Source organism: Phyllostomus discolor, chromosome 1 (genome assembly GCF_004126475.2).
Source record: "Phyllostomus discolor isolate MPI-MPIP mPhyDis1 chromosome 1, mPhyDis1.pri.v3, whole genome shotgun sequence".
Taxonomy (NCBI): Eukaryota; Metazoa; Chordata; class Mammalia; order Chiroptera; family Phyllostomidae; genus Phyllostomus; species Phyllostomus discolor.
This window is the reverse complement of record NC_040903.2, coordinates 174,062,871-174,089,432: the sequence shown is the minus strand read 5'-3', so window position 1 is coordinate 174,089,432 and position 26,562 is coordinate 174,062,871. Positions and strand designations below refer to the sequence as shown.

The 26,562-nt window shown below is 41.0% G+C and overlaps 1 protein-coding gene across 1 annotated transcript in view; it reads right to left on the bottom strand.

Moving 5' to 3' along the window:
- ZNF609 (zinc finger protein 609) overlaps window positions 1–26,562 on the bottom strand; it is a 196,995-nt gene that overhangs the window by 13,579 nt on the left and 156,854 nt on the right.

Genomic DNA, 26,562 nt, shown 5'->3' with positions numbered 1-26,562 from the left:
TTCTGACAGAAATCGCATTAACTTGTGTATCAATTTGGGAAAAACTGACATCTCTACTATGTGCTCCCTATTTATTTAGATCTTCTTTGATTTCTTTTACCAGCATTGTGTAGTTTCAGCACACAAATCTTGTAAATGTTTGTAAAATTTACTCCTAAGTAGTAGCCCTGACCAGGTAGAGCTCAGTAGGTTAGAGCATCATCCCAATGTGCCAAGGTTGTGGGTTTGATCCTTGGTCAGGGAACATATAAGACTCAACCAATGAGTGCATAGATAACTGGAAAAACAAATCGATGTTTTTCTCTCCCTGCTCCCCCCTTTCCTCCCTCTGTCTCTAAAATCAGTAAGTAAAAATAAAAAAAATTTACTCCTGCCCTTGGCTGGGTGGCTTAGCTGGTGGGAACATTTTCCTGTACACTGAAAGGTTGCAGATTTGATTCTCAGTCAGGGCACATACTTAGGTTGTGGGTTCGATCCCTGGTCAGGGAGCATACAGGAGGCAACCAATTGATGTTTTCCTCTCACACTGATCTCTTTCTCGTTCTCTTTCCCTCCTCTCCCTCTCTCTCAAATCAGTACATATATCCTTGGGTGAAGATTTAAAAAATAAATTTACTCCTAAGTGTTTAATTGTTTTGAGTTATTGTAAATGGTATATTTTTAAAATTCACTGTCCATGTGTTCATAGCTAGTATATAATAGATGTATAATTGTTTTTGTTTATCTTATATTCTATGACTTAGCTAAAATCATTTATTCTAGGAGTTTTTTTTATATAGTCATTGGGGTTTTCTATGTAGGCAATCATGTACTGTGCAAATAACTACAGCTGTATTTCTTCCTTTTTGATCTGTATGCCTTTTATTTTGTGTTATTGCAACAGCTAGACCTTCCAGCACTATGCTAAATAGGAGCAGTGAGAGCTGGCATCCTTTCCTGGTTCCTGCTCTTGGGCAGGGGGAAGCATTAAGGTTTTCACCCTTAAGTACAATGTTCAGCTCCATGTCTGGGATATATGAGGCAAAAAGAAAGCCCAGGGAACTCACCACCATGATGGGAAGGGAGGGATAAAGAGAGGGAGAGGTATCTCCCGACCACATCCCCAACTGGGGACCTGGTCTGTAGCCTAGGCATGGGATCTGGCCAGGAATTGAACCGGCAACCCATTGGTTTGCAGGCAAGTGCTCAATCCACTGAGCCGCACCAGCCAGGGCCTGCCTGCCTTCTTGTATGTCCACTTCATCTTTCCCAAAGTGGAAGTCCTAGTTAAATTTTATTGGTTGTCCTTTTTTTTTTTTTTGAGAGAGAGGGGAAGGGAAGGAGAGGGGAGGGGAGGGGAGGGGAGGGGAGGGGAGGGGAGGGGAGGGGAGGGGAGGGGAGGGAGAAAAACATCGATGAGGTGAGAAACATTGCATGCTCCGTAACCAGGTACCAAACCCACAACCTAGGCATGTACTCTGACTGGGAATCCACCTGTGACCTTTGGCTTTGTGAAACGATACCCAACCCACTGAGCCACACTGGTCAGGGCTTGGTAATTTTTGTTGGTTTTAGATTTCTATTATACAAAATTTTGGTTTGCAGGCTCTTTTTGAGTGAGATGTTTTCGTTACTGATTTCCCCTGCTCTGTTTCATACTTTGCAATTTCTTCCATTTAGTCCCCTGAGAACCTAGTCTGGACAGGTCTTCTAAGGGCCTGTGCTATTGGAAGAAATTTGGGATATCCTAGCTCTAATCATTGAACCAGCAGGCAGCTTGACACACTTCTTCACAACTCCTTAGGCTGCCTTCCTCCCCTACTCAATTAACCATTTTAAAGCCTCCGTTCATGAGGCTGGTTGGGGGTCGGCATTTCACTGCCCTGGCCTCAAGTTCTATCTCTTTAGGGGGCATTTTCAGTACCCAGTTATCGCTCAGAAATTCATCTCTCGGGTGCCAATCTCTGCTCCCAGTTCTGGAGGCTGGCAGGCCCGCTGCTTCCCGCAGTGACTTACATCTCTCACTTCTGATGCCAGAAGATGGTTATTTTGCTTTTGAGCCCAAATGTGTTCTTTGGTTTTCACTTGATATATTCCAGTCCTTGCTATGTGTTTGGACCAGAGGGGATGCATCAAAATTTGAATGCAGTCATTTTGATTGGAAGTCCCCAGGCACATTCTCAATGCATCTGGAGAGTAAGTCGGGGGACTCTAGAATTAGCCCTTTGTCTTGGTCACACACCAATATGATACTCTGATTCATCACTCCATTCCTAGGGCCTGTCTGTAGTAACTCACTTATATTCATTTTTTTTCTTTAATATAGACTGCTGTCTAAGGACCACTGGACTTGGGGTTAGACAACGTTGGTCCAAATCCTTGCTCTGCTGTAGTGTAACCTTGAACAAGACAGTTAGCCTCTATGAATTTCAGGGTTTTAATCAATACTACAGAATTAAAACAAGTGAATAAGATTTAAATTAAATAACTAGCCCATAGTAGGCTTTTAATATGTCAACACAAAGAAAGTGCTCGGACACATTATGGGTGTCGGGACCTGTGCCCTGAACTTTTGGGCCTGCTTCTAAATAAGGCCTTATTTATTATTTAGCTTCTGTGCTTTTTGGGGTCGGATTATAGGATGCTGTGTCATAAAACCAGATCAGAGAAGGAACCTGTGGGGAAAAAAGGATTATCCTACTAGAAAGTCTCAATCTAATACAATTAGAGCAGGAAAAAACTTTGGTTTAGCTTATCAGATTCTAATTTAAGCATTTACTGAACATCTATTATGTGCTAGGTGTTTTCATACTCATTAGCTTATCAAATATTTAGTCTTAAATTGCTATTCGAACAAGGCATGCCATTAGGACAAAGCACAGTCCTCCCAACACTCCTGCCACACAGGGATTGTTACAGCTGCTCTGCAGATCAGGAGACGAAAGCCCAGAAAGGTTAAGTTATTTACCAAAAGTCTCATTGTTTATCAGTGGTCAGATCTTTAAGGCATTACACAGCTATCTCTAGTGGATTCTGATTCGTTTTACACAATTTCCTCAAAATGCCCCTTTATCTTCATCTTAGATAAAAAACAACACATAAAGGACTGCAGGGGGTCTGGGGGAGAGGGGGAGGTCTAGAAGGGAAAGGACAGGATTCCCATCCCTTCTACCCTTCTCTAGGGCCCTGGCATCTTAAGGGACATTGCAAACCTAAGAAAGCAACGAGGCTAAATTCTCTCTGGCTATTAACAAGTGATTCCAAATGGGTGTTTCCTCCCAGTGGTGGGCTGCTCTGATTACTGCATAACCAATTCGAACAGGAGTAGAATCCATTTATTTCTACACAAGGTAAGACTTAGAGACAGGCACCTCACTAATAAGAGCAGATGAGCACAGCTGTGTATAAAGAGCAGGCATACCGTTAGAAGACCAATGTTAGTCTTACTCTCGAAGCAGCTGGGCAGGAACACATTTATAAATCTGCCTTCTTCCCCTGGTATGATCTGCAAACCTTAGCAATAATGAGTGAGCTGAAACAAAGACAGGGCAGACAGAATGCTGGACACTGCAGAGGGGAAGAGGAAAAGTTCTGCATGGAAAAACAAAATGGAGGCTTGTTTAAATGTCAAAGCAAACATTTTTCTGAAGTGTAACTCTCTTCCTACAAGGTTCTGAGTTGAGACAGCTGGGAGAATAAGAGGACAGGAAAGAAGAAGCAGAAAAATAACAATTAACAGACCTAGTTTCTCTATTAAGGGCTAGCTTTAGGCCTAGCTTTAGTAAGTAGGCTGAAGAGAAAGAGAAAAATTGACTTTCATTTTATAAAGCTTCCTATTTTGAGTAAGTATTCACAAAATAGGGAAAGACTTGGCTCGTTTGAAGATAGTAATAATGCTAAAACTAGTAGTGATAAATTGCGCCTCGTGTCTCTCCGGGTGGTTAGTTTCAGAGCCCCCAAGGGTCCCCCCAACATCACCTTGTGACGCAGTGAGCTGTGGAGCGCTGAGGACTCCCCCTCCCAAGGCTGCCGATGCCAGGGCAGGGCGAAGGGGGAAGACTGGGGTCCGAGGCAGCAGTCAAGTTCCCCAGGTCTCGGGGAAAAGCGCCATGTTGAGACAAAACCTGTTCCCAGAGCAGCTCTGTGGTGCTTCAGGGGACAACCGAAAGCCTCGGAACAGCTGCATACTCAACACTGACCGAGCGGGTCTCCAGGCCCATGTCACTTTGACCGTTTTGCCAGCACACACTCTCTCAGGGGTCCCGCACCTGCGTGCTCGGCTGACCCCCTCCTAAAACACTCCCTCACTCGGCTTTGGGACGAGGACATCGCACTGTCTTGGTTCCCCCTCATTTTTCTGGTCATTCCCCAGCATCTTTGTTGTTTCTTTATGTCTCATTGATGACTCTTGAACTTCCGTCTCCAGCCCCAACCTTTCCCCTGAACGCCAGGATTCATATATCTAATTACAAATTTGACATTTCCATTTAATGTCTAAATAGAGATCTCAGACTTAACATGACCCAGACTGAGCTTCTGACATCCACTCTCCCCCTGACACCCCCCTCCCCAGCGAACCGACAACTGGCTCTGAGTTTCCCCCAGTTTCAGGTAATGGCATCCTCCTCCTTTCGGGGGCTCAGGTTCAAAACCTTCAGAGTTTTACTAGACTCCTCTCTTTCTGTCAATCCCCACATCTGACAAGCAAATCTTGTTCGCTCAACCTTCAAAATATATCAAGAGTTTGACCATATCTCACTACCTGCACTTCTCCAGCTCCAAGAACTCCTTCAATTATTGCAACAGCCGCCTTACTTACCTCCGCCCTTGTTCCTCTCTGATCCATTCATAGCACTGGAGCCAGAGAGATCCTGTTAAAACCTAAATTATACCCTGTGATTCCTCTGCTCAAAACCCTCCAAGATCTCCTCTCCATTTCACACAGAGGAAAGGCCTAAATTCTAACCGTGACCTCAAAAGGCTCACATGATGTCACCTGCACCACCTCCCTGATCGAGGGCACCTTCCACAACTCTGCTCCTCACTCCACTCCAGCTCGGCGCTCTGCCTGCTCGTCCAACACAACAGGCACGCTCCCCCCTCATGGCTTTTGAACCTGCCATTCCATTTACTGGCAACATATCCTCAAAGCTTACTCTCCCTTCACTTCTTTCAAATCTTTTCTTAAGGTCATCTCAGTGAGGCTATCCCTAATTTCCACTCACACGCTCCCGAGTTCCCTTTCCTACTCCCCGCCATAGTATTTATCAGTGTGTAGAACAGAAGAACTTTTATTTATTTATCTTGTTTATTGTCTGTTCAGTCCTATTAGAATGTAAGCTCCATGAAGGCAAGGACATTTGCTGAATCTGTAACTCCTAGAAATGTGTTTGGTACATTAGTAGGTGCTCAATAAACACAGTATATGTTAAATTAATGAATGTTCCTTATTTCTCTCTAGAAATTCTGTTCAAAGAAATAAAACCTCACAAGGAGTTTCATCCTCATTCATAATAAGTCAAAGGAGTCTTACTAGAGTTTGAAATGAATGACTTATTTTGTGGGCTAAGCATCTCCTTTAACCAGCTGAGACGGTAACTGGCTGTGTAACTCCGAGCAATCTCCTTTATCCTCCCGGGTTTCGATCTCTTCATCTGTAAAATGAGAGGGCTGGGCTAGATGACCTTCAAGTCTCCTTCCAACTCTAAAGTACCATGGTTCTATGAGAGGCTCTATGAGAGGTTCTATGAAACTCAAGCACTTAAACATACAGGTGACTTTTAAAAAGTACAAAACCACATTTCCCATAAAGTTTTAACAATGATCAGAGACTCAAGGTAAAGAAAATACAAAGCATGGAGTATGAGGTGTGTCATTTCAGACATTATTTACCTGGAAAAACAATCTTACCTGAATGGGAATATAAGCTGGTAAAAGCACTTTAGAAGACTATTTTATTTCTACCAAAGCTCATATATTTCTACACAGATCTTCTAACACTAAACACATACTTACCTTATGGCCAAGCAGTTCTTAGAAATAAAAGCTTATTCACAACAAGAGACATGCAAAAGAATGTTTATAGCAGCTTCACTCACAATAGCCCTAAACTGGAAACAACTCAAATGTCCACAAAAAGTAGAATGGATAAATTGTGGTATATTTATAACCCAATACTACACAGCACTGAAGAATGAGCTATGCTCACACACTGCAGCATGGATGGCTCTCACAGAGTAGGTTAAGTGAAAGAAGATGTGGAAAAAAGTACATACTATGCGATCACATTTCCAGATAGAAAACTCATCTGCGGTGATAAAAAGTCAGAATGGTAGTTACCGTTTGGGGTGCTATTATTGACTAGATGGGGCATGAGGGAACTTCTAGAAGCACAGGTGGCAAATGCAAGGTGCTCGGGCTGAATTTGGCTCTTCACCTTGTTTCTGCTCTGCGGCAGCACTGACTTCTTGCTTAACTGTTAAGGAGTAGTTACTTTTATACAGTCCTAAAATTACATTTGACCCTTTGAAGGCAACCACAAGGCTGATGTGGCCCTCGATGAAAATGAGTTTGACATCCCTGTTCGGGGTGCTGGGAACATTCAAATTCTGGACCTAGGTAGTGGTCACACAGCTGTATACATGTGTAAACATTCATTAAGCCATGTACTTAATATCTGTGCATTTTATTTATGTTATACTTCAACAGAACATTAGCGTGATCTACAACAGGCAGAGTGCATTCTCTCTCAGTAGCATCCTACTCTCTTGAGAATTTAGAAGCTTTCTGGAATATGGTAACCAGCTCAGTTAGTTAACTTCTGCAGGGAGAGTGCCCCTCCCCCGAGAGTAATCAACAAACAACGACTGGGTGGGGCGTCACTGTGAGCCAGGGGATGGTGTTGGGAACAATGTATACGATGCTTTGTTTATTGGCAACACTACTCCACATAGTTTTTGCAGCTTGTTTTAGTAATTAAGCTCAAGATAATTAAATTGTGAAATTTCTAGAGCTTTTTATATTATTACTATGCCTAGAGGGGGAAATCATCACATTATCTATCCTGGTGGGTGTATGAAATTGGTTCAACCTCAAATACCTATATTATAGGTATTTACCCATAAATATTCTCAGTGTAAAAAACAAGGCATTTGTTGCAATAGTGACTAACAATAAAAGATGGGAGACAAACTGAATGCCCTTCAATGAGGGACCCATTAAATACATTTTTGTATATCCATGCAATGGAATACTATGTAGCTGTTAAAAAGAATGAAAGAACTATAAATACGCTGATATAGAACAAATACTTAGATATGCAGGTGAGCAAAGAAAATGTATGGTACAGAATTGTTACTATAGTATGCTACCGTCTGTGTAAAAACTTAAGTGAATTAATATGTATTTATAAGTGTATAGTAGGTCTCTGGAAGGATGTAATAGTAGTCTTTCTCCAGGCAAGAGAAACTTGTTTTTCATTCTACACTCATTTTACCTATAAATTTTGCACCATATGCATGTATTACTTATTAAAAAAAGATAGAAACAGTTATTAATTTTGGTAGGAATATTTAAAAATGTTTTAAATTTTTCCCCTTAGGAAAGAGTGCAGGCAATATTGAACTTGAAAAGGGCATTCAGGTGGCAGGACAGACACTATCTCTGAAACTTTGTCTTATTTCCTTATATTGGTAACTTCTCTATTCAATTCAGATTATCAGAGTGACTGTGGTAGTTTAAAAATATGCCCACAAATTCTTTGACTTTCCCCCTTTAAAAGGTGAGGCCTCATTCCCCCACCTTGAATGTGGGTTGCACTTGGCAATGCCTAATAAACAGAAGGTGGTGGAAGTGGCATGCATGGATTCTCAGACTAAGCAATGAAGGGCAGTGAGGGCTGCTCCTTGCTTTTGCTCTTGGATTACTCCTCTTAGGGAAGACAGCCGCCGTGCTGTGAGGACACTCAAGCAGTGCACGTTATACAGAGGTCCATGAGGCCAGAAATGGAGGTGTCCTGCTAACAGCCACAAGATGGGCCGACAGGGAAGTGAATTCTCTGGTCTCAAATGAGATTCTGGATGATGGCAGCCCCAGCTGACATCTTGACTGTGATCTCATGAAAGACCTTGAGACAGAACCAGCCACCTAAGACACTCCTGAATTCCTGCCTCACAGAAAATATATCAGATAGTAAGTACTGCTTTAGTCCGCTATATTTTGGGGGTAATGTTACATAACAATGGATAATCTGAAGCAGTGTCTTATCCTGAGTAGGCAAAGGATTCATTTAACTTATTCATTCCTTCCTGGAGCAAATATACACTAAGCTTCTATTATTTGCCAGATATTGTGCTAAGTACTGAAGTTACACAAAACAGTTAAGAGGATACGAAGGTCCACCCCTGAGCTGGGAGCAAATATTTATAAAGAGCCTACTTTGTGGAATTCACTGTACTAGGTACTGGAGAGCAAAGATAAACTGGGCCAGCTGCCTGCTTTCAGCAGGAGGGACAGAAAGGAGGAAGGGCAGGGGTGTGAGGTCCCGTGTGACTGAACACTCCGGTAACTGAGGTTCAGATGGAAACAGCAACATTTGCTTTTATGTTGCTTTTAAATCTTGTTTCAATCTGAATTTTCAATTTCGGTTGATGTTCACAACTACTCTCTGGATAAAGGGGAGGTCAGCTGTAAATGAGAACGAACTGAAATACTTACGGTGATATTAGGCACTAAAAGTTATTTGCTGAACAGATAAAAATGAAAAATCAGTTTGGGACTCAAAATAACAATTCTTTAACTGTTTTCATAGAAAAATATTTTAAGTTTCAAGAAAATGTTTTGAAAATTAAATTAACTTTGAAATATAAGTCGAGGACTCTATACAGAGGCTATTTTAATCTTTTTCTTCACAACACAAGGACACTATTCTAGATAAGATCATCCTATGGTATGGTAAGAGATGTCCATACTATGGACATCTCTTTAAAGAGTACTACGGTGTTGTAGGTCAACAGCCTTCTATTAATTGGGCCAAATCGCTCTGTTGAGGTTTTGTGTTTTGCTTTTTAGTCTCCTCTCTGGTTGTCAGCAGTTATGGTACTTCTGTTGTTATTAATACGTCTACTATACTTCTCGCAATGGCACTCTTTCCCCTACTGCCGACCTGTGTCCCGTCCAACCTCCTTCTGGTAACCCACCGTAGACGAGGAAGTCCGTGCATCCGCACTGACGTAGCTGTATCATCAGGCCCTACAGGTCCTCTCATCTGATTCCATGGCCATCTACAGTCCACATCCATTAATTAATTACATGGTTCTCTCAAGAGTGTTATATTTGGAACTCAAAATCCATGGCAAAAAGTTCTCTAGCAAGTAAGCAGAGGAATCACCAGTCAGACAAAACCATGTTTGGTAACTCCCCGGAACTCGTTTGTCTGTGGGCTTGGAAGGCAGTGTGTGGGTGTATGTGGTCCAAGTCCAACAAACACAACTTTCAAAACTGAAGACTTGTTTTTACTCCTCTTTTAAGTGTGTTATTTCTACCAATGAGTAATTAAGGTCTCAGTACAGGTGCCAAGCGAGAATGTCCAGACACTGTTACAAAATGAAGCATGCCTCCTTAAGTCTCTCCTAAATAGAAAAAACTAAGAGTAATTGCTGAAGACAGAGGTTCTCAAAGTGGGAGTCAGAGACTCCTGGAAGTCCCAAAGACAGTTTTAAGGGGTCTACAAAGTCAAAACTATTTTCACAGTAATATTGAGACAAATTTGTCTTTTTATTTTTATTATCTCATGAGAGCAGATGCGTTTTCCAGAGGATTCATGACATGTGATATTTCAACAGTGAAACTAGAAATACAGGGTCCAGCAGGAAGTAAGACCTGCTTGAGTGTGGTTCATAGGGTAATAATATGGGTGTAATAATTTATAGTTTTAATTTGAACATTTCACCTGAAATGTCACATGGCATGCTTGAGTGTGATATTGTCACACTGCAGAACTATATGCTTATGATTCTGTAATAAAATATTTTGTAATAAAAATGGGGAATTATTTGTGCTGGACCCTGTATATATGAAAATCTAGCTTGTCACCTATTAAGCCAGACATCAAAAGATTAGCAAAAATGTAAAAGAGTGCTATTCTTCTCACTAAATATTTTTGTCTTTGAAACTCTAGTTTTCACTTATGGCCAAGATGGAGGCGTAGGTACATACACCTTGCCTCCTCGCACAACCAAAAGAATGACAACACATTTAAAAACAAAAAATAACCAGAACTGTAAGAAAATCGAACTGTAAGGAAGTCCAACAACCATGGAGTTAAGAAACATTCATTCTGACTGGCATGCCAAGACAAAGAAATATGGCGCAAATGAAAAATAGATCAAAACTCCAAAAATAGAACTAAACCTCAAAGAGATAGCTAACCTATCAGATGCAGAGTTCAAAACACTGGTAATCAGGATGCTCACAGAAATGACTGAGTATGGTCGCAAGATAGAGGAAAAAGTGAAGGCTATGCAAAGTGAAATAAAGAAAAATATACAGGGAACGAAGAGTGAAAAGAAGGAAACCAGGACTCAAACCAACAATTTGGAGCAGAAGGAAGAAATAAACATTCAACCAGAACAGAACAAAGAAACAAGAATTCAAAAAAAATGAGGAGAGGCTTAGGAACCTCCAGGATAACTTGGGAGAACTTCCCTTTTCTGGCAAAGGAAATAGACTTCCAGGAAGTCTAGGAGATCAGAGAGTCCCAAAGAAGCTGGACCCAAGGAAGCACACACCAGGACACATCACAATTAAATTACCCAAGATGAAAGATGAGAGAATCTTAAAACAGCAAGAGAAAGGAAGATAGTTACCTACAAAGGAGTTTCTCATAGGATTATCAGCTGATTTCTCAGAAGAAATCTTACAGGCAAGAAGGGGCTGGAAAGAAGTATTTGAAGTCATGAAAGGCAAGGACCTACATCCAAGATTACTCTGTCCAGCAAAGCTATCATTTAGAATGGGAGGGCAGATAAAGTGCTCCCCAGATAAGGTAAAGTTTGAGGAGTTCATCGTCACCAAGCCCTTATTGTATGAAGTGTTAAAGGGACTTATCTAAGAAAAAGAAGATCAAAGCTATAAACAGTAAAATAACAACAAAGTCACAACTATCAACAACTGAAACTAAAAAACAAAAACAAACTAAGCAAACAAGTAGAACAGGAACAGAATGACAGAAATGGAGATCACATGGAGGGTTATCAGTGGGGAGGGGAGGAGGGAGGAGGAAGAAGGGGGGAAAAAGTACAGGGAATAAGAAGCATAATTGGTAGGCACGAAATAGACAGGGGAGGTTAAGAATAGTATAGGAAATGGAGAAGCCAAAACACTCATATATACAACCCATGGACACGAACTAAGCTCGGGAATACTGGTGGGAGGGCGGGTACAGGGCAGAGGGGAATAAAGGGGAGAAAAAAACGGGATGAACTGTAATAGCATAATCCATAAAATACACTTAAAAAAGGAAACTAGTTTTCATAAACATGTTAACATGTAATATAGGTTTATTATTATTATTATTTTTAAATAGGTTAATAAATATACATTGTAAGTTTCTCAGTTTTAATTCCTATTATGGTAAATACAATGGATGCAATATCAACAGAGATAATCAAAAGCTTTATATTACTTAGTAGACCCCATCACTGTACCAAGTGCTTGCTATTGGAGATTCAAAACTTACATTGAACTGAAAGTTTTACTCTATTTGGAGGGAGGGAAATGAAGAAACATAAAATCAATAGTTAAAAAAACACATATGCTATGTACTGTGGTGTAGCCATGGAGTGCGACGGAGCAGAGAAAGAATGGGAAGGATTCGTATCATGAGGGGATGTAGGATGGGCATGGCGCCCATTAGAAAGATTGAAACCATGGGATGAGCTGCGGCTGTGTTAGAGAACAGGAAGACGACCTTGAAGAAGCTAGTCCAATACATGATGCTAAATAAATACTTGTTAATTGTTACTGACCCATGCATTCAAATAAGTTATAGACAGAAAATAAGACAAGAAGTCTTAATTGGTGGGCCGGGTTGCTTAATTCAGCCTGCCCTGATAGCTGCTGCTCATCTACTATGTAAGAACCAAAGTATGGTTTTCAGTTTCTTTTTTGTTATTTAATTACTCGATTAATTTTACACAATTCCCATGCTTCTTTCCCCACAGTCTTCTTTATATTTAATGTATACATTTTTGTTGGTGTAAATTCATATAAAATTTATATTATCATTTTGATTTTATGTATTTAAAATTTTTTTCCTTTTATTGATTCTAGAGAGAGGGGAAGGGAGAAAGAAAGGGAGAGAATCATTGATGTGTCAGAGAAACATCAATCAGTTGCTTCTTGCACGTGCTCTGACAGTGAATCCTTGAACCGATGACCTTTAGCTTTGTGGAGTGACACCCAGCCAAGCGAGCCACACTGTCCAGGGCCTGAGTCTATGTATTTTAATTTACATATCTATTATTATGTTATAGAGCTCATTCTGTACTACCAAATAGGTTCTACTGGGCCATTATGAAACAGTGTTTTTATCGTTTTTAAAATTAGTTTTAAATAAATGGCAAAGGATTTCCCCAATTATCCCCCAAAATACATACTGTATAATAAACAAATATTTTATTTCACAATCACGTTAGCTATTCTCAGTCCTAGGTAAGATATAAACTCTGCAAGGTTTGTACTCCAAGTTCTAGCATTTGGGTGTCCAACATTTTGGTGCCTCCGGGCCACACTGGAAGAAGAGTTGTTTTAGGCCACACATTAAATACACAAACACTAATGAAAACTGATAGGCAAAAAAAAAATGGTTTTAAGTACATTTATGATTTTGTGTTGGGCAACATTCACAGCCATCCTGGGCTGCATGTGGCCGGCGGGCCGTGGGTCGGATACCCCTGTGTGCTGCAGTTTCCTTTTCCAGTATCCTGTGTATGGTCTCTCCCTCTACCTATGCCCAGCTCCTTGGCTTCCTACTTTTAGGGGGCTGGGATACTAAAGACAAGTCACTGGAGCGGGTAGAGAGGACCTCTTTCCCTTTAAAACATTTCTGATTCACTGGCTGTCCTGCCTTGCAGGTATGGTATCTTTCACCTATGGATTTCCGATGCCTCCTCTAAACTGAACCTGTCTTCTTCAACTGTCATAGCCCTAGGCTTCCAGATACAAATTTTATATTGTCTGTTGTGACTTACTGATTTAGAAATCAATGGTTTACTTTACCTAATTTCTTACCTGGTATCCCAAAATGTATCTCTATGTCTGCTACACCTCTATCTCTAGATATGTATTATGATTTAAAAAATGATATTGGGTTAGTCAAAAAATTCATTTAGTTTCTTCCATACAATGACTCCAGTAGTGCTTAACTTCATTTGAAACAATTTTGTTAGATTGTATGGCGTCAGCTGTCATATCAGCTGCATTAAAAAAAATCAAAATTGGCAAATTTTTGTGTAGTAATTTTAATATACAATATGGAAGAAAATATGCAAAATTTATGCTTTATTATTGCAAGAAAAGTAAAAATGCAGCTGAAATGCAAAAAAAAGATTTGTGCCATGTATGGAGAAGGTGCTGTGACTGATAGCATGTGCCAAAAGTGGTTTGTGAGGTTTCTTGGTACTACTGACATTTTGGTCAAATAATTCTTTGCTGTTGGACTGTCTCATGCACTGGAAGATGTTTAGCAGCACCCCTGACCTCTACACACTAGAAGCCAATAGTGGGAGATAGCTGACATACTCAAAATGTTGAAATCAATAGTTATTAGTGAAAATGAAAAATGCCTTTTATTTTATGGAAAAAACTAAACAGATTTTTTGGGCCAACTCTATATTGCTAACTGTACTTTGAAACTGTAACTGTGTTGCTTCAGGACAGGTTGGCTAGTAGACATGGGAAGACTTACTTTCTACCCTTTTTGTAACTTTTAAATGTTGTACCACTTCATGTATGCATGTAAAAATAAAAAGTGACACCTGGTCCCTCCCAAAACCCCAATGATACCTGATACCATATGAGAAGAGATAACACCTACATTTTTTTCTTAAATACTTAGCAGGTACTTGGTAACTAACGAACATAATAAACAGCCCCCACTACTGGTGTGACCCTTCAGGCAGGGTGTGGATGGGTACCAGATCTCATCTCTGGCTGCTGAGCTGACAGCAAGTACTTACTTTTCCTTCTTTCAAAGAATCTCACTTATTTTGTGATTCTCAACCCAGTGTGGTTCACCAAATTTCTAGTAGAACTGAGCGTGCGTGAGTGCTGGGATTCAGGGAAGGAGTGTTAACAAGGTTAAGTGACACTATTCTACAGAGCAGTAAGTTTCTGATATTAAAATGTAGTGTAAATATTTTGAATTAGTTTTTAAAACCACAAATACAATGAAACCGAGTCCTATATTTCTGATATTTCATTTAAAGTGACAATAATTCAGGACTTCCGGCAAGATGGAGGAATAGGTGGACACACCGTACCTCCTCGCACAACCAAGAACAGAACAACAATAATTTACAACAATGATTTCCAGTCATAATATCAGAACTGTCAGAGGATTTATCTAAATGGAAGTCGGACAGCCAAGAAGTTGAAGTAGACCCGTACATCCAGACTGGTAGGGGACGATGAGCCGAGCGGGCGCGGGGCTGGTGCGGGTCGCCGGCGCGAGTTGGTCGGGGGAAATTTGGCGCAAAATCGGCGCGACAGCAATCCGGGGCGCAAGAGCGCAGCGGTGCAGCGGTGATCCCTGAGTACGCAAGCAGCGGCTGGGGGAATCAGTGGGGCAGAGCTCACGGCCCAGAAGCCCAGGGAAGTGTCTGACTCCAGGAGACCGGAACTGTCGCCATTGATCCCTCCTGTCCCCGCTCCCGCCCCTGCCCCCACATATAACGTCACAATCTAGCGACTGGGGTGCCCAGCCCCGGTGAACACCTAAGGCTCCGCCCCCCACCGTAACAAGAGCGACCAGACCAGAGAAAAAATAAATAAATAAATAAAATAATAGGAGAGACAGGGAAAGACATAAGATATGTTTCCAGCAGAACAGATCAGTCCCCCATGACTTATCCTTTTGAGTGACCAAGAAATAGCCAATCTATCAGATGCACAGTTCAAAACACTGGTGATCAGGAAGCTCACGGAACTGGTTGATTTTGGATGCAAATTACATGAAAAAATGCAGATTACCATAAAAGAGATGCAGGAAGATATACGGAGGAGAGCCAATAGTGAAAGGAAGGAATATGAATCTCAAAACAATACAGTGGACCAGAAGGAAGATAGAATCAACCAAGCAGGAAAGCATGATAAAATAAGAATTCAAAAAATCGAAGAAAAGCTTAAGACCATCGAGGACACCTTTAAACGTTCCAACATCCGAATTATAGGGGTACCAGAAGGGGAGGACCAACAAGTGGAAAAGTTATTTGAACAAATAATAAAGGAGAACTTCCCCAATCTGGCAAAGGGAACAGTCTTCCAAGAAATCCAAGGAGCGCAGAGAGCCCCAAAGAAGTTGGACCCAAGAAGAAACACACCAAGGCACATCATAATTACATTAGCCAAGGTAAAAACGAAGGAGAGAATCCTAGAAGCAGCAAGAGATAAGGGGACAGTCACCTACAAAGGAGTTCCCATCAGACTGTCAGCTGATTTCTCAAAAGAGACCTTACAGGCAAGAAGGGGCTGGAAAGAAATATTCCAAGTCATGAAAGGCAAGGACCTACATCCCAGATTGCTCTATCCAGCAAAGCTCTCATTTAGAATGGAAGAGAAGATAAAGTGCTTTTCAGATAAGGTCAAATTAAAGGAGTTCATCATCACCAAGCCCTTACTTTATGAAATGCTAAAGGGACTTATCTAAGAAAAGAAGATAAAGAAAAGACATGTATAGTAAAAGGACAGCAAACTCACAATTATTAACAACCACACCTAAAGCAAAACCAAAAGAAACTAAGTAAACAACTAGAATAGGAACAGAACCACAGAATTGGAGGGCACATGGAGGGTTAGCAGTAGGGGGGGGGGAGGAGGAGAGAGGGGGAAAGGTATAGAGAATAAGTAGCATAGAATGTAGGTTGAAAATAGATAGGGGGAGGGCAAGAATAGTACGGGAAATGTAGAAGCTAAAGAATTCATAAGTATGACACATGGACATGGACTAAAGGGGGGAATGTGGGTGGGAGAGGGAGTACAGGGTGGAGGGGAGTGAAGGGGGAAATGGGACAACTGTAATAGCATAATCAATAAAATATATTAAAAAAAATAAAGTGACAATAATTCTACTTTTTCAAAATTCATCTAAGGGTTAACATTGACTGTAAAAACCAAATCCACCATACATGTATTTTATGTCATTGGGTTCACATTTAAAAGCAAATTTCTGAATCTGCTCAACGCTGATGTCAATTAAAATTCTTACGTTTTATTTACATCTTGCTGCCAGACAAAATTTGTTGTAGATTTTGCAATAAGCATCTATCATTCCCTCCCAGACCTTAACTGTTATCACACACTGAATCTGCCCTCTCAGTTAAGATTAGGTTCCGAAATACTCCTACAGGTTTCTCAAGCTCTAAGATAGAAAAAGTAAAGATGCTTAGCCCCAGACACAGCAGGTTAAATCCTTTGTTGCTTTTTCTGATTTTTTGGAGGTCGGAGTACAACATTTCTGTGAAGCCTTGATGGCTTTCAAGATAATAGTTACCATTTATTGTGCTTAAGAGTCTTCCATATATTCTTTGATATTCAGCCCTCTCCGCAGCCCCCTAAGTATCATCATTCTCATTTTACAGGTGAAAAGATGGAAGGAAGCTCAGAGCAATCTGCTCCAATGTTAGTTACATAGCTAGCTAAATAAGGTGCAAAGCTGGAATCGGAATCCAAATCAGTTTGACTCTAAACTAAAGCCTGTATTTTTTTACTATGCTGTCTTTGCAGGATGGAGATATACTTTCTTGGTTTTCAGCAGCTCAAATTTCCAAGTGTGAAAGACTAAACGGTCCATGTACTGCACTTGAGAATACAATTGTAGATTAGAGCGAAATACATCAATACTTGTAGGTTTATTTTTGGCTGAGATGCAGGTTATTGATTTTGTGTTTGACCTCTCCCTACCAGAAGAGAAACAGAAGCAGCATTACAGCTGAATACTGGTGGCAAAGGGAAAGATACATAGAGTAGAAGAGGCGAGAAGAAAAAGAAAATGTCAAAGCAAGCAAAAGGCACCAAGAAGATAGAATCTCAAAATTCCAAAGCTGCAAGGTAATATGAGAAATAAAGCTCACTTCTTAAACAGCTGGAAATTTTCAGAAGTATCTTTTTTTTAAAGATTATCTTATTTATTTCTTAGAGAGTGAGGAAGGGGAGGAGAAAGAGAGAGAAACATCAATATGTGAGAGATACATCAGTTAGTTGCCTTTCACATGTCTCTAACTGGGGACCTGGCCTGAAACCCAGGCATGTGCCCTGACTGGGAATTGAACTTGTGACCCCTTGGTTTACAGGCTGGTGCTCAATCCACTGAGTCACACCAGCCAGGGCAGGAAGTATCTTTTTTAAGCCATAAAAAAAGGATATAACTTGACTAAATCAATCATATTACATACTTAAGATGGAATAATGTGTGGTTATTTAAAACATTATGGGAGACCATTTAATGTTACAGGAGAATGTTTCTGATATATTTCTCTCCCAACAAAGAAGTTTACAAATAGAGATGGGTCACAATTTGTTAAAAATAAAACAACAAAAATGTATGGAGGATATAACAAAATCATAATAATGGCTATCTCTGGGTGATTTCTGATGTTCCTTGTGGTTTATGATTTCTCCTTTAGCTTTGTTCCCTGAATTTCAACAATAAAAAAACCATTACCTTTTTTTTGAACCTTCACTATTAAGATAGTTCCAAAACATTTTCATCACCTGAAAAAGAAACTCTGTAACCATTAAACACTGTCTCCCTGTTCCCTATGCCCTCTATCTCCCAGTAACTATTCTACCTTCTGTCCTCACAAATTTGCCTATTCTCATATTTCATAAAGTGGAATCACACAATACTTATTCTATTGTGCCTGGCTTATTTCACTTAGCATGTTTTTTTCAAGGTTTATCCACCTTGTAGAATGTATCAGAATTTTATTCTTTTTTATCTCTGAGTAATTGCACTGTAAATATATACCACATTTTGTTTCCCCATTTGTGTGTTGATGGAAACTGGGTTGTTTCCATCTTTTGGTTATTGTGAATAATATTGCTATGAATATTCACGCACAAGTTTTGTTCAAGCACCTGTTTTCAATTCTTCAGGGTACATACCTAGGAGTAGAATTGCTAGATCAGGTTAATTTCATGTTTTTTTAAAAAATCCTCACCCAAGGATATATTTATTGATTTTTGAGAGACAGGAAGGGATAGAGAGAGAAAGAAACACTGATGTGAGAGAGAAGCATCACTCGGTTGCCTTCTGTATGTGCCCCAACCAAGGACTGAACTCCCAACCCAGGCATGTGCTCTGACTGTGAATTGAACCTGCAACCCTTTGGTTCACAGGCCGGCACTCAATCCACTGAGCCACACCAGCCAGAGCTCATGGTTTTGATTAGAATTTTCCTTATGTTTAATGATGCTGAGCATCTTTTCATGTGCTTACTGGTCATTTGTATATCGTCTTTGGCAAAATGTCTACTCAAGTCCTTTGCTCAGTTTTGAATTGGGTTACTTCTGTGTCTCACTCTCTCTCTTTCTTTCATTGAATTGTAGAAGTTCTTTATATATTCTGGATATTAATCCCTTATCAGATACATGATTTGTAAAACTTTTCTCCCATTCTGTGAGGTTTTTTTTTTTTACTCTCTTGAGAATGTCTTTTGATGGACAAAGGTTTTAAATTTTTTTTAAGATTTTATTTATTTTCAGGGAGGGAAGGGAGGGAGAAAGAGAGAGAGAGAGAGAAACATCAATGTGCGGTTGCTGGGGGTCATGGCCTGCAACCCAGGCATGTACCCTGACTGGGAATCGAACCTGCAACACTTTGTGGTTCGCAGCCCGTGCTCAATCCACTGAGCTACGCCAGCCAGGGCTAGGTTTTAAATTTTGATGAAATCAAATATATCTACTTTTTCTTTTGCTGCTTGAGCTTTTGGTGTCCCTTTTTAAGTAAGTAAAAAATGTAATTTTTAAAAAACAGAAGAAAAACAAGTTGCTAGTGGTGGGGTAGAAAATGTAGAATTATTGCCTCTCATTTGGAATTCAAAGTGCAGTATAACACAGCTTAAAACAAAGATTTTCAAACATAACCATTCCTCCTTTCACTACAATGTGATCTAGCAGATGATCTCTTGGTCCAAAAATACGTATAAAAACTTCTCTACTTTAAACTTTCACCTCACCAAATTTCACAATAAAAACAGAGCCACCAAGTGGATCAAGAGCTCATCCACTTTGCCCACCATCTCTAGATGGCATGTCAGATTGTTTGCACAGTGTCTGCTTGTGCCTTATGATTAACAGACTTGTTAGCAACAGCCCTTTGGTACCGAATTATTATACATTTTATGCAGTTTATAACTGACACCCCCCAGCCCCAGACTGACATCTCAAAGCAGAAGCTCTGGATAAGGCAGGATTTATTCCTGGTTGTGTAAACGCCAGTTCTATCATCTGTGACTTTTTTAAAGACCCATGTTTCTTTTTCTTTGTTCTTTTCTTCTTTTTCAAAAGCTTGTTACCCTAAAAAAAAGATTCCCTTGGAAGCTGTGTTTCCTTAGCCTGACAGAGAACTGAAAAGTGCTGAGCCTCAAGTCCCACGCTGACGGGAGTGGTTAATAACAGACTCTTCACACCGGCGCCAAACTGTTCAGCGCAGCCTCATTCTCTAGAAGTTGGGTATGCCCTTAGATGTGCTCTGTGCTCTTCTGGTCAAGTCCTCCTTACTCACCCAAGCTTCTTATATGGGCCAAAGGCCTTTTTAGCTACCACTAAATGATGAAGAGCCTGTGAATGGGCTTTGTGTGGTTCCAATTTCATTCTAAAGGAGAATAACACACACGTTTGTCTACTAAAGTTAAGAGTGGAGGGCAGGAGGGAGGAAGCATCTGCAACAAATATCTCAGCTCCCAACGGTCAACAGTAGTTGCAGGTTTTCCAGTCCTCTTTAGAGATGGGATGGAGGAAGAGGTCATACTGAAGTAAATAAACCACAGCTTCCGGAAACCTGCCAGCATAGCTGCATCTAGGGCTACAGCAGTATCTGTAGGAAGCTGGGTGGAGCTGAGAGAAGGGAGAGGCAGAAGAGGATGCCTGTGAGGAAGGCTGGTTTGGAATTCTGGGCATCTCTACTTCTGTGGAAGCACCAACTGGGGAATGTAGTAATTGTTTACTTCCCACAGCTGATCTCTGGTATATTATTATCTAGTATTTAATCTTGCCACATGATTATAGATTATGCAAATTCCTGAGCACTGTTTCTTCCAGGACAAAAGTTCAAACCAGAGATGGAGGTAACAATGTAGGTGAGGAGCCTTCAGAAATGAAAAAGACCAGGAGAAATGATGACCATCTGTGGCTCATCTACTAGTTAAGGTCTTTTCCACAACAAATTAGTTGTTAATCTGGAAACCATTCTTTAAAAAAAAAAAATGGGTTTGCCGTATAAGTAATGTCAGGAATTTTGGTAAAGGGGAAATTTCAGAGGAAAAATACCCTAGCCCAAATTTGTCTAGTACAGTGAAAACTAGTAGAGAATGCTTTGCTATGCTATAAATTCTTCCCTCTTACCAAACCTCATGCAGGCAGAGCCTCAAATCAGCTCACAGCAACATCTCCAGGTTTTTGTGTCACGTATCCTGGCAATCCAACCATTTATTAAGTCATGGATTTTACTATAAGGAAGGATTAAATCATGCACGGGGTCTCCCAGAAGCAGAAACCCAAAGGCAAAAATGTGGTTATTACTTCTTTAGAGAGGGTAGTTCCAGAGAGAATCTATATGTCCCAGGAGCCCTTTATTAACATTCTAAGTATAAATCTGAGATTACACTATAAAGCAATTGGGGAAAGGTCTTCCACAGAAATGTTTGAAATTTCTGTGGAGCAGTGGTTTTCAAACTTTGCTGCACATTGTATACACCTAGAGATCTTTAAAGACTATTAACAACTGGTTTCTACCTATAGCCATTCTAATTTAACTGGGCAGGACGCGGACATCTGGATTTTTAAAATCCCTGCCCCTATACTCTAATGTGCAGCAAAATCTGGGAACCACCGCTATAGCAAATGGTGTCTTTAAATTCTGCCTTCAGTTCTGGGACTGACAGGCAACAAAAATCCTGAGTCCTTATTTCTGAGATCTTTTGGGGCAGAATGAGCCAAAGAATGCACAAAGGTGACACATATCACCCTAAGACCACTTCTACATGACCATGGCATTGAAACAGAATGTCAGGATAATGGAGAGCCAGCTGAAAAGATCACCAAGCAAATACCAGTGTGGGGAGTGGTTAGGTAGATCTGTTACAGCTAAAACTATAAGCAGGAAAGGAATTGGTACAGGATAGAGATGTCAGACCACGATGGAGCATCCACCAAATGCAAACCACCCCACCCCCAGGCTGTGGGGGATGCTGGGGGGGAAACACTAACCATCTGATACAGGTCCGCCTCCCACCTACTAGTCCCCACAGCACGGAAAATTTGTAAGTGTGACAAAACCTGGTTCACCACACCCTTAACTCACACACCCCCCTTTCCTCTTGCCGAGGCAACCTCACATTGTACCCACAGAGGGAGGTGGCCTAGCAGAGGTCATCACGCCCTCTGGAGCCCTTGTCTGAAAACCACTGCAAAAGCTCTGAGGAAATACTTGGCCTGGGGCCGAGATGGAATCCCACTTGCCCAGTTTCACGGCTTTCTGACCTCGCAGGAAGAGCCCTCCACGAGGCACTTTTCCTTTCAGCTTCCTTCAGCAAGAGGCTGACAGATGCAGCTAACAGCTGAAACCTCTTTTTCTTTCTGGTAACCTCCACTTGGCATTTTCAGGGTTTGCTAACAGAGCAGCACTGAAGACACTGTGGCTCTCGGTGCCAGCCAGAGGGCGAAGAGTGGTGTAGGGGGAGGAACGGCTGGGGTGAGAGGGTGGATGTTCTTCTGCCCAGGCTGGCTTTAATAAGCAATGCCTCTCATTACTACATGCAGTTCTAGATTTCCTTCCTCTCTCTAACTTGTGACAATAATTACCTAAAACTTTTTTTTTAAGATTTTTATTTGTTTATTTTTAGAGGGGAAGGGAGGGAGATAGAGATAGAGATAGAGAGAGAGAGAGAGAGAGAGAGAGAAACATCAATGTGCGGTTGCTGGGGGTTATGGCCTGCAACCCAGGCATGTACCCTGGCTGGGAATCGAACCTGGGACACTTTGGTTCGCAGCCCACGCTCAATCCACTGAGCTACGCCAGCCAGGGCTTACCTAAAACTTTTTGATGGTCTCTGTTATGGGTTGAACTGTGTCCCCTCTCAAAAGATACAGGGTCCGGCAGAAGTTAAGGCCTGCTTGATTGGTAGGGTAATAATATGGGTGTAATAATTTATAGTTTTAATTTGAACCTTTCACCTAAATTGTCATATGGTGTGCTTGAGTGTGATATCGTTATGTTACAGAATTACATGCTTTTGATCTTGTAATAAAAAAGGGGTGTTATTTGTGCCACATCCTGTATGCCAAAGCCCTAACCCCCAGGACCTCAGAATGTGATCTTATTTAGAAGTAGGGTTTTTACAGAGGAGATCAAGTTAAAATGAGGTCATTTAAGTGGGCTCTAATCCAATAAGACTAGTGTCCTATTAAAATGGAGAAAATTTGGCCGCAACGGCAGGCACACACACAGGGAAGAAGACATGACGGCGCACACGGAGAAGACTGCCATGTGACTAGAGTGACAGCATCGACAAGCCGAGGGACGCCAGGGTTGCCGGCGCCCCCCAGAAGCTGCAAGAGGCAAGGAAGCACCTCCCCCGGAGCCACCCTACACAGCGGAGCCCTGCCAACACTCTGATTCCTCACTTCTAGCCTCCAAAACTGAGACTATATATTTGTTGTTTTAAGTGACCCAGCACTTTATACTTTGTTATTGCAGCCCTATACAACCTAACACAGCCGCAAAGCAGACTTGGTGTTGACTGAATCAGTTAGACATTATCTTAACTGTCTTTAGTGAAGTACTCTGCCAGCGAAAGAGATTACAGTCTAGGCTGGTGGTTCTCAAAACAAGGTGGTCGAGAACAGTGGTTACGGCAGCAAAACAATTTCCAGAAGTGCTTTATCCCAGTAAACACGTCCAAGCTCCATCCTGAACCTGCTGATTCAGAATATGGGGGTGGGGGAGAGCTAACATGTGTTTTAAATAAGCCCCCCAAGTGGTATCACTGACTTGATTTCCCATCTCTCCCCCAAACTGAGAAACACTAGCTTAAATAAAAAGGGTAAAACTTTGGGTCTTCCCCAACTTGATCTGTAGATTCAATGTAATCTCAATCGAAGTCTCAGAAGGTTTTTTTAAAAAAAATTTCCAACCTGATCCTAAACTTTATATGGAAATACAAAAGGCCAAGAATATTCAAAGAATCTTGAAGTACAATAAAGCTGGAGGACTTACACAACTAGATATCAAGACCTATAGAACTACAGTTATTAAAACAGTGTAGTGCTGACACAGGACTACACAAATGGATGGATGGAACAGAAGAGACAGAGCCAGAAATAAACCCAGACACGTCATCTGATTTATGACAAATGTGACACTGTAGTGCAGGGCAAGGGGGGAAGCATGCCTTTTCAATAAGGTGCAGGGTCAGTTATGTAGCCACATAAAAACAGAATTGTGATTCTCAACTCACACCCTAAACAAAAATCAATTTCAGATAGATTGTAGATCCAAATAGAGAAAGCAATGAAGTTCTCGGAAAAAAATACAGAAAACTATTTTTATTATCTTGGGAAAGGCAAAATTTCCTTAAACAGGCAGGACACAAAAAGCACTAACTATAAAAGAAAAACAATAACTGGCCCTGACTGGTGGCTCAGTTGGTTGGGTATCATTCTGCAAAGTGAAAGGTCGCCGGTTCAATTCCCAGTTGGGCACATGCCTGGGTTGCAGGCTTGGTCCCCAGTTGGGGTGCATTCAAGACTCAACCAATCCATGTTTCCTCTTACACAGCAATGTTTCTCTCCCTCTCTTTCTACCTCACTTCCCCTCTTTCTATAATAAGTGAATAAATAAAACTTTAAAAACTCAATAAACTAGACTTTATAAAAATGAAGAAATTTCATTCATGAAAAGGTACCATTAAAAGAAAAAGCAAGATATGGAATAGAAAATATTTATAATACGCATATCTGATAAAGGGCTTATGACCAGAATATACAAAGAACTCCTACAAATCAGTAAGAAAAAAACATTCAACATAATCCAAAAATGGGGAAAATGCACTTCATAAAAGATTTCCCAATAAGAATAAGCCCATGAAAAGATGCTCAATTTCATGACTGATTATGGAAATGCAATTAACACCACAATGAGATACCGCTGCACAGCAACCAGACGGGCACAAAGGAAAAAGCTAAGTAAGTACTGCCGAGGCTGCAGGACCATCAGGATTCCAGTTGGAAGTAGGGGGATCCACTGATTCAGACACTTTGGGAAACTGGCAATCTCTGTTAAAGCTGATCACATGCATACCTATGACCTAGGAATTCCATTCCTAAATTCATGTAGATTAGGCATATAAAGGCATATCGGAACTGCTAGCATCACTACTCTCATGCTTTGGGGCCATTATTAAGTAAAATAAGGGCGACCTGAACAAGTGCTGCTGTACTGCCATAGCTGGTCTGCTAACTGCAACGACTACTAAGTGACTAGCGGGGAGACAGTGTGTACAGTGTGAATATGCTGGAAAAAGCGTTGACTCACAGCCTGGACAGGGTGGAGCTGGATGGCATGAAATTATATTACGCTACTAGGGATGGCATGCAATTTAAAACTTATGAATTGTTTATTGCTGGAATTTTCCATTTAATATTTTCAGATTGTAGTTAACCACAGAAAGCAAAACTGTAGATAAGGAGTGGGGGCAGTCAGCCACGGAGAGTGAAACTGTAGGTAAGGGTGGGCTACTGTATTCACATAATGAAATACTGTAAAATAACCAGACTACACAAGGTACAACTACGTGCATCATTGTGGATGGATTTCACTGGCATAAGTTGAACAGCTAGACATTGAAAAGTACAATGTAATGATTCTATGCATGTCATGTTCAAAATGGGTTCATCTATGATGTTATCAGTCAGAACTGATTTTTTGGGGGGAGTTGGCTATTGGAGGGAGGTATGAAGGGGCTACTAGGCTTCTGGTAATATTGTATTTCTTCATTTGGGTGCTGGTACGACAAAGTGTGTTCACTTTGAAAATTCAATGATCTTCATGCTTAAGATTTGTGTACATATTTATACTCATATTATTATTAAGACCTATTACATAAAAAACAAACCAAACCTTTGGGTTCGTGACTCCTGGAGATCTGTGCCGGGAGCAGCAGACGGGCAGGCGAGTTCCACAGGCGCCCAGCCCCGTCTCCAGGGTAGCAGACCAGTCTCCTATCGAACGCACCAGCACATGGCGGGTGGAGGGGTGGAGGCTGTTCCCCACTTTTTTTCATCTGTCCTTTTTCCACACTGATTCTTAATTCTAGAGGTGTTTTTTTTTTCCTTTTTTAAACATGATAATTCTAAGGAGCAAGCTAAAAGCCAAAAGCAGAGGGGAGCCTGGTAAATGGAAGATGAACAGTATTTCAAGTGTATTGAATGAAAGGGGACATTTTTCAAAAGATGAGGATAATTAGAGTCACATAAGGGGAAGGCAGGTTGTTCAGTGAATTAGTTCAGGGTTAAAAGTTTCATTTGATTATGAGTTCAATGGGGGTAGAAAATTATTTGATGGCAGTCTTTTAGGCTTTTTAAAGATATCCTAAAGAGAAAACAGAGTACAACTTGTGGGAGGGGAGACTACTCGATTTCTCGCCACAGCCTTTTTGTCACAGAGCTTGTTGCTATGGAGAAGGCCATGAAGGCAGCAAGTAAGGGAAATAAAGGATCTGGCAGGAGTAAGCACAGGGAGAGTGGATTGAAAAAAATTTCTCGAGCAATTAGCAAGTAGCAAGGCATAGGAAATGACACACTTTCCATTTGCCTAACCCCTACCCCTCTAAAAGTACATGGTTCTGGGTAGCCACTATAATTTAACTCAAATACAGAGAAGCTCGAATGGGCCTAACAAAGCCTAAGCCTGGCAGATAAAACACAAGGGCATTTGGCAATGAAGCCTCATGCCAGGGGGAATCAGCTACCTACTCGCCCTATCCTGGGGAAAATATCTCCAGCTGCCTAAATTATCAAGTTGATGCCCTATGATTTCTTTGTTCTGTACAGCCTGAGGGAGCTGGGAGAATGTATCAGAAGAGGTGG